Below are 10,188 nucleotides of genomic sequence, written 5' to 3'. Positions count from 1 at the left end.
TTATATGCCCAATCCTAGTGGTTTTCAAACTGCTAGTTACAACTCAATTCTGGGCTTATGATGAAGTTTGTGGTCACAAATAGCATTAAAAGTAAGACAGAATAGGGGCCGGCCTGCTGGCGTAGTGGTTAAGTTTGTGTGTTCTGCTTTGGGGGCCTGGGGTTTCCAGGTGTGGATCCCAGGCACAGACCTACGCACCACTCATCAAGCCATGCTGTGGCAGGCATCCCACATATAAAGTAGGGGAAGACGGGCACGGATGTTAGCCCAGGGCCAATCTTCCTCAGCAAAAAGAGGAGATTTGGCAACAGATGTTAGCTCAGGGCTAATCTTCCTCATCAAAAACATAAATAAATAAATAAATAGATAGATAAATAAATAAATAAATAAATGAAATTAGACTAGAGCAGAAGAACACATAAGAGAACAGAATATCATAACACCGGTAACAATACGTCTCTTATAAGTATGTGTAAGAAATTTTATGGATTTATTTTGGTTAGATGTGTGTATGTATATACAGGGCAGGTGGAGATGTAAAATATATTTCTTACTGTGGTTTTCAGTCAAATAAAAATAATCACGGCCTTATTTGCTACTGATATACTCGTATTTTAAAAGTACATATCATATTATGTCAGTTCTAGGCAAAGAAGAAATGTAAATGACCTCCTAGAGCACACATCCTACGTATAAGATGAACTCCAATATCTTCCACCATACACAAATTCTACTCTCCAGTATAGTTGGGTTGTTTACTATTTCCTTTACATAGCTTCATGTTTTCACCTCCAAAAGTTTAGTCAGGCTCTTCCTTTGGGCTTCAATCATTTGTCTAACTCCATTTCTATCCCACCATCTAACAAAGCTTTACTGTCAATCAAAAGCCTGCACACATGACACAACATTCATGCAGTTTTCCCTAATATCCTGAAACAAATCATGTCCCTTGTCGCTTAACATCACGAGACCATTCTGGACTCCTAACCCAACATTTCTCACATTCTGTCTAGCATTACTGCATTCTGTGTGTTAACCCTATCATGTACACTTTAGTATTAGAGAAAGATCTTAGCCCAACATTAAAAATGTTGGTGAAGTGATTTCTCGATAACAGTATTATGCATGATTATCAACAAATAATACAAAGTTTGCTAAATATTTGTGCATGGGCGGGTGAATATCTCTCAAGTTTATTAAATGTCCTGAGTATATGTAAAGTTGCCCTGATTCTGGATTCATTGACAAATACAGTTAAGAAAAGAAAATACAATATAGAAGACAGAAAAAAAATCGGTATCTCAGTAGATATCATAATTTCACAAATTATAAAAACTTTCTGCTGCTAATACCCAGACTTGACCTAAAGAATATATGCAAATGGTTGACCCACTCAGGTTCTGAGTAGCTGCTGCTTGAACATCATGGATACCCTGGGTGATGATAGAACAATCTTGAATTTCCTAGAAGACCCCCAAAGAGGACCCACTCCCTCAATGTGCCTCCCTCTCAATAGGAGAGCATATAACGTATCTTTGAAAAGTTTCCTCCCCAGATTTAGTGCCCTGGTAAATGCCTACCATATTACAAGAGATTCTATGAGTTTCTTGGGGCAAATATACATATGAATAAGATAAATTTTCTCAATAGAATTTAAAGTAATTTGTAGAAGACAAATATGGACATATATAAAATAATGACGTAGATAAATTTCGAGAACAGGCAATGAATGTAAATGTGAGTAATATATGGTAATGGATAGCCTCCAACTTTCAAAACTGAATAAGAACTTTAGTTAAAAGTAGACCAGTATGATCATCAGTGAAGAGTAACATAAAGTTGTGATGAAAGGTGAAGAGTAGAGATGACCTGAGATCAAGTGCCTCAAAAAAAGAAAACCGCTCTTACACCTTATTCAAACTTTAGTGTACATAGTTACTTGCTCCATGTCTGAAAAGTGATGGCATTGCTGGTTGAATTTTCTGTTTGACTTTTATACTATGGAATGTCTAAGACACATTAAATCTCCAGATTCTGGTATGGTCTGAAGCATATCCTGACTTCATTTTTGAAGCATTTTTGAAAGCTGAATCAAAACTTAGTGTCCTTGAAACATTAGAATTCCTTTTGCTTTGGCAGTACTTTTCTATGCTATAGTCATGGCTTACAATAAATTCAGAGTCATTCTCTGTTACAGAAGCTAATTATTTTGGGCATACATTCTAAAATCAAGTGCAAATGGTGTTCCTCATTTCCAATTCAGGAAGTTGAGAGTCTTTGTGCTAATTGGATGACTGAATACTTAAACTAATATAGGTAATGAAGTCTAAAATATTCACCTTCAGAATCCAAAGAAAAATTATATTATTGATGATTCTTCAATATTCAAGGACCTAATGATATTTTAAGTCTCTACAGCATAAAGATTGTGCTATAATGACAGAAATTAGAATAGTTAAAATATATCACTGTGGGTTAACCAAGAAAAATAATATTTTAGGCAAATCTAACCAAAATGTATTTTCACATCCGATGACCTGCATCTAATAGCTTAAAGAATAACAAAACATACTAAAGATACTTTCATATAACATCAAAAAATTGGATAAGGGAAAACAAAGGTGCCAATTATAATAATATTCAAAGTTAGATGAAAGACTGTCTATATGATGATTAGGCAGAAGACGTAGAAACCTATATTCAAGAACAGAGACAAAACCACTGATAATATTGTAATTTAAATGAAAATTAAATGAAAGTTTTCAGAGATTGATATCTGAGGTATTGTTATTGAGGAAACAATTGGATCTGTTTCTAAGTCACTACTTATTTTTTAAGATTTACGTTAAACACTCTGTATGTTTTCGCTTTTCACTGAGCATTATACGAGAAGGCAATAATTATAAATATTTACCAATAATCCAATTTTGGCACGTGAATATTACTATTTGATAATTTTTATCAGAAGAAAGGTCTACATGAGACTAATTGAGCATTTTATTGCATAACAAATACAACTAACATTTTTGAGGATGTGTGCCAAACATTTCTAAGCTCCTTATAAGTATTCATATATTTAATTTTTATGACAATTTTATGAAATAGATACCATGCTCTTACAAGACACAGATGAGGCTGATTTTAGAGATGATTCTATTGTCATCACTCCTAAACACCCATGGCTTTTCTGCCCACTCTTAGTTAATACATGATGCTTCCGTCCCTTTAACTGGCAAACATAGTCTTGATAAGAAATTTGCATGTTTGGTACAAGAGATATTCAATAATGCAAACTTGATTTAAACCTTTTTATTTCCTTTTCCCTATCTTGAGCCTACTTTCATCTGAATACTTACCAAAAAAAAAAAAAGGTGTTTGACTTCTTCTATAATTATCTTTTTTTTTAACCAATTTCTGAGACAAGGGGTGGGGATAATTGATAGTCATGGTGGGAAGAGTGTGAGGCAACATAAAAAGAGGTAAAATGTAGGGAAGATATTACTTGAGCTGATTGCTGTATAAGCTGCCGTTACACTCCTGTGTGTTCCTGGTGACTCTTCCTCTTGTGGATTCTTTAGAGAGTCATTCGCTGGGGACCTCCATCCTACAGATCCTTTGACTTGAGGTATGAATCCCTTTTGAGTAGTCACTTTCAACTCCTCCTTTAGCCTCTAGGGGTCTGGTGTTCACCTTCAGCTTCTTGCTATTATAGTCCTTGCATTCTTCCCAGGGACCTTGTTAAGCAGGACCTAATATGAACCATGCTTGTCCTCTCCCACGCACATCTCGTACATAGTACATAGGAAAGATTTACACATCCTTTGCCTTGAAAAAGACTGAGTTTTTTAATACAATGTTAATACAATAGCCATCTCCAGACTGATCCCAAAAGAGCTGCTCTCTTCGTTTTCAAAGTAGTAAGTTAGTCCATCTTTTATCCTCCAGATCTCTGTGTAAGTCAAGTGCTTGTCTTCTGTGTTTCACAACTTCAAGAAACGTAATTCGGAAATCTGAGTGGTCCCACTGCATTGCCAACCTGAGGAAAAGGAGATGGGGCCCCTTCCTCTTCTTAGGAATTCACATCTTAAGAGATCTTTCTCCAAAAATCCTTCCCAAATTCTTTCTCTTCTCATCGCTCTAATCCATTTTTGTAGCTTAGATCTTGTAGACAGGGCCTAAAATAATGGAACTCATTTTTGTCATCTCCTTTGTAAATTCTACATGTATAGATTTTCCCACACTCACTTTGCTGTCAGATATCTATTGTGTTTGTATTTTAGCCAACATTGAGGTACAAAGGTCTTGTCTGGCCTCCTGTAAATATTTATATAATGTATATCAATATATGTTATCAAATTATAATTTATTACACATTACATATGTACAGATGTTTGTATGTATATTATATGTACTTTTTCAGAGTAATGTTTTATTATGAAAGTTGGCATTAGAAATGTTAGGGTAAGAATCATTGTTAAGTGAGTGCGGTGTAGAGTCCCTAATTTCTAGCTGGCCTCTGCTCCCTTCTTAGTAAACCAGTGCAGCATAGCACCTTAGGTGAGGATCTTGTTTGTTAGGTGGATATTCCTGCTGGAGAACATATCTTAGTTTCTTTCAAGTTTTTGAAGGTACATTTTTGCATATGTTTAGGTATTTACTTTTGTGAGAAAACGTTTTGAGAGATTTGTTCCAATGGGTTCACAATCATAATTATTACATAAAAAATGACATATGGTTCTATTTCTTTTTTTCAAATTAATAGATAATAATAATAATCAATTATTTAATAGTAACTAATTCAAGAATTCAGGAACTCACACTGAGTGACAATCCCACACTGAGTGAAATCCCAGGTTTGTGAAGATCAGATAGGCAACTCCCGGTATAATCAATCAGTCAATTAGGTTATCAACTCAGTTTAGTTTCGCCAACCAGTGTCATGGTTACGACCATTAAATAGTTTTAACGTTCTTATTTTCATTCTTACTCACACTTTGGTTACTTTATGCCTATAATGGACTACTAGTAAAAGCAGGCACAAAACACACTGATGTAGGAATATGGCAAGATAATGAGAAACATTGAAACTGATAATTATGCAAAACCACTTAGATTTCCACCAGATGTATAAATTGTATTCTTTTGATAAAATTTCTTTGACAGTACATCAAAATGCCCCTAGTAATTGAAAGCTAATATAAAAGTGATAAGATACTTTATAACATTTATTTCCAATTTACATTTTCATTACTTGAGATCTAAATACCCTTCTTTCACCAAAGCTATCTTCAGGCAAATACTTATAAACAGCAGCCAGGAATCTTCTCAGCTAGGTCATTATTTGGAATAGAAAAATTCATAAATTAGAAAATAACATTAAATATTTTTGAAGTATGAAATATAAGAATTCCAAAATCTAATGGCTATTTCTGTGACTTCTGCTCTTTAAATGAAGAAGGCTCTCATTTTAAGATTCAGGTTTGGGTTTGTTTTTCTACTTCAACTTCTATAATAGGCCAAAACTCCAGGCTAGTTCAGTTGATTTCAGTACTGGTTTCCCAGCAGAAGTCAGTCAGAGCTAACAGCTGAGGTTATCACTTCCCTTATTATTTCCTTATTGAAAGGAGGAATGGCTTGGCCAGATATGCCATATTTCCTAGCCTAATATAATCTAATAACATCCCAAATCCAATCTCTGTTTTTTCTGATAGTTGATGTACAGACCATGCCCTCAAAATTCTAAGGTGTAAATATGCAATCATTAGAGAAAAATATAGATTTATAATACTAAATATTCCAAAGTTAGATTTTAAACAATAAAAACTTAAATTAGTGATTAAAAATGTAAAATCAAATTCAGTAGATATATTTCTACAGAAATGGGCAGATACAGTTTATAAGGAGAAAGTTTCCTCCATTCTGTACCTCAAGAAAATAGGACACATGAAGAAAGAATTGAAGTTGTATAATTTTATCTCATCTATCAAAATAAAATTCTATAATTAAATTCAACTCCCAAAACAAATCATGCTTAGCATCCCTGAGTTAAAAAAAAGTTTTTCATTAACTGAGGTATATTGCAATAGAAGCCTAAGGCGTAAACATTATAACTACAAGTGTAAAGTTTCACCTTATTTCCTTTTATATTGTAACTTAATAAAGAAGAGCAATGCATTTTGAAAGCATTGCCTTGTTTTGGAAATATTTACATTTGTATTACCTGATGTATATTAACATAATGAACCTTTCATTTTGCTGTTATCCATGTATGAAAAATATAAGAAAAATGTTTTTTTGAATGCACTTTAGTCTTGACATAGTATAGAGTAGTTTATATGTGCCTCATTTAAATAAAATCATAATTTTACATTTTGATTTGTTTGTGACAGAAGCCACAAGTTAGTTCAAAATCTTAATAGAAAGCATCTGTATGTATTGTCTAATATCTGAAGGAATACTAATAATTTAAATTCAAATCCTATGTGGGCCAGAGAGAATAGTTTACAATGTACAAATCTCAATTTCATCTTTAAAAGATAAATAATATAAATTTTTAAAAAATCATTTAGTTACTCTTAGTAAGACTAAATACCAGCTTCTGGTTGTGGAATAAAAACATTTATCTATCAATTATTTAGGGTAAACTTTAAAAATGATCACATTATGTGTTTTTATTTCCCCACCTTAAGGAATTAATCAAAATATTCTGAATAAAAGTATTTCATTAATTAATTTGTTTCACGTATGTATTAAACCTCTCCCTATACCAGGCACTGTAAAGGCTTAGTATTTTTGTTCAAGTGGCTCATAATGCGTGAAGAAATAGACACATGTAAAACAATGAAATATAATCAGTCTATAAGAAAATTCAAAGTCTATTTGAAGAATGCTAGAGTTTACCAGAGTAAGTTGAAAGGAGGGTTGGAGTAAAATTTGGAAAAGAGAATTTGAGTGGAGACTTCAAAGATTAGCAAGAATTTTCCATGTTATCAAGAGATTATAGGAAGGAGGGGAAAGAGAAGAGGCAGGAGGAGAGAAGAGATGGAGCAAACAGCCAACTATAGGTGGAGATGTGCATGGAATGTAGGTGAGGTTAACTCATGATGTATTAAGGAGTTCAGATTTTATCAAGTAGGTAATATAAATCCATCAACACATTTTGACTGAGGATAGCTACTTATTCAAATATGATTTGATGCAAATATAATTGATGCATATGAAATCAGAACAGGAAAGCCATCTAGAGGACAACTGTAGTAATTCGTGGCAGAATTTATGAATATCTGAACTAGGGCTGTGATAGAGAGGCTAGAGCAGAGAGAAAGGGATATGATTAATAGTTCAGAGGCTGAGAAGCTGTTTTATGCAGGGAAACGCTCATAAATAAGAGACACACCTGGTTTTGAAGAACCAACCATGAGACATTTTTTAGCCTAGACAAGTTAAGTCAGTCAGTATCTATCTGTTTGTCTCTCACTCTCTCATCTCTTAATGTATTATTAAAGATTGTTGTAAGAATTCGTATGTTATTAATGTTTTGTAGTTTTTGGTGTTGAAGTTTTACACATCTATCATCAGATTTAGTCCTATGTGTTTGATGTCTTCTGATATGATTGTAAATGGTACTTTTTCAGAATGTTTTTCTCCAATTAATTCTTGCTAGTGTAAAAACTCAACTAAATTCTGTATAATGAAATTGTGTCCAGAAAATTTGTTAAATTAAGTTGCTAATTTTAATAGTTTATTGATAGTTTATTTTGGATTTTCTGCATACATAATTTTATCATCTGCAAATCATAATGACTTGACTTTTTCATTTTCAGGCTTTATGCAATTTTGTCTTTTTCACGCCTTATAAATTGACTAGGAACTTTAGTAGAATAATAATAGGTCCTGGTCTTCTTCTAACCCAAACTCTTTAGGTCATCTTCTCCAGAGAGCGTAACTTTTGTCCTCTCCTCTACCAAAAAGTTGGGTTCACTACTCCTTCGATGTTGTCTTCAATGTTATAACACTGGTGCATAGTCTTACCATAGCACACAGCACATAGTATTCCAATCACCCCATTTTGCCTCGATTTATCCCCTCAGAGTAAATGGTTCTTAATAATAAGTGTGTTTTTCCATATTTATAAGTAAATCTTTAATGCCCAGAATAGTCCTTGATACAAAATAAGTGTTTGGAAACTTCTGGTGAAAGAATGAACGTGAATCACAGAACAGTTTTTGACATGCTGTGATATATCACAAAAGAAGGTCACAAATCCTTGACCTCCCCTTTGCTTTGTGTTTTTCAGCTTCTCTCAGCAAGAGGCGGAGCCTATTTCTCAATCCTTTCCATCTGAGTTTGGCCCAGTGACTTGCTTTGCCTGATGCAACATTAGCAAACAGGACTTAAGCAGAAACTTGATAAGTGCTTACACACTGGGGCTTTCTCTTCCACCATCCTTGATCAAGGTCCCCATTACGTACAGTTTTTGTAGGATAGTAAACTTAAGTGCTTGTATAAACAGAAGGGTTCCTGAAGTATTCTTCTACTTGATTCTTCTTCTTTCCCATTGGGTAAAGTCAACGGGCAGGCAAGACCTATTTAGCAAATAAGAATCTCTCTCTAAGGATTATAAATTTGAACCAAGTGATCCAAAGAATACAGAAATGGTAATCCATTCTTTCCAACGGTGCAACCTAAGTGACATACTTGAGTTCTCATCTTGAGAGCTTCCTATGCTACCTGATTCCCATACTTGGTTCTTTAGTTACTTAATGTTACAGTTAGAAGTTTTCCATAATTTTCCTGATTTGGGATTGCCATGCACTTCCGGGTTTCCCCTGAACATAAGGTGTACGACTGAACAACAGAGCTTGCTTAAGGTCATCTTGAGTGCTGTCCAGTAGGTGCTAGAGAGTGAGAAGCCCCCAGCAGAAAGAGACTGAAGTTGCCATCATGTGCCCAGAAGTTAAGGAAAGAGTCACATATATATAACCTGGAGTAGAAAAGTACTTGCCTGGGTCAGGGGAACTAGAGGAGATGTGGATCCATTAGGGAAACTGAATAGTTGACAAAAGAGAAGAAATAGCTTCCAGAATCTGTAGGCTTAGTGGCAGGAAATCACCAGCTGAGTCAAAACTGGCCAGGTCCATTCTCCATCTTCCTTCAACTCCTACCTTTTTGGAGGGAGAAGAAATAGACAGCTGGTTGGGGTGGGAGTGAACTGGGAGAAGGTAATGATCAGAAGGACTAAGCCCTAGGCATCTTCCCAGCCTGAAGCAGGTCTGAGCTGAGAGTTTAGAAGAATTAATTCTAGGCCAAATTTGAACTTTTGACTACTACATAGGATTGGGTATTATAATTCCTAAATTGATGGTTTGCCTTTTTTCTTTTTAATAACCCCACGATAACACACTTCCTGGGAAAGACTTGCTGACTGCACTCAGCAATGAGGCTGAAGGAGCAAAGGACACAGAGCTGGGGGCCAGCATGTGTCGTGCTCTGGAGCCTCAGGATGCTGTGGGGTGCAGCCCTGAGGGACAAGATGGTCCCAGCAAAGCCCTTGGGGAGGGGAGAAAACTCCCTCTGCCACTGGCTGCTCCCCAGTCTTTTTTCAATTTAAAGTAAATGCAGAATTCTCAGTTAACCAAAGATGAGAAGAAAAGCCATGATATCTATCTCAGTTCTCATCCTGGGTAAGATTATCCCAGTTGAATAAAGTCTAAAGGAGGGCAAGAGATAAACTTGTGGAAAGATTGTCACAAATCTTGCTTGTGTAACACAGCACACCATTATGATTTTATACATACAGCTTTTTTCTCCAAAATGGAATGATTTTATTTCCCTTGAGAATGCTTGGTGATTTTATAAGTTTTCAATCATTTTGTTTAATAATAGAAACATTTGTGTCACCATGTCTCTCTGAGTACAATAGAGAGAAAATGAAAATAAACCCATAAGCTTCTCCAATAAATAAATAACATTGCATGATTGTCATTTGCCTGCTCACAAGATCCCCTCCCACAGAGGATGAAGCCAGAAAACTATGTGTCCCAGCTTCTTTCACTAATTTGATTCCGGCTGGAGCTGGCCAATGAGAGGCACTGGTGAGAGATTAGAGAGTAAGAAAAGAGAGCAGCTAGGTTATTTCTTCCCCTTTTTCTCTGACTGATGGAGACAGTATAGCCAACAGTGGCCGTG

The sequence above is a fragment of the Diceros bicornis genome, chromosome 23 (genome assembly GCF_020826845.1).
Source record: "Diceros bicornis minor isolate mBicDic1 chromosome 23, mDicBic1.mat.cur, whole genome shotgun sequence".
Taxonomy (NCBI): Eukaryota; Metazoa; Chordata; class Mammalia; order Perissodactyla; family Rhinocerotidae; genus Diceros; species Diceros bicornis.
The sequence above is the reverse complement of the archived record's forward strand: the minus strand, read 5'-3'. Positions refer to the sequence as shown.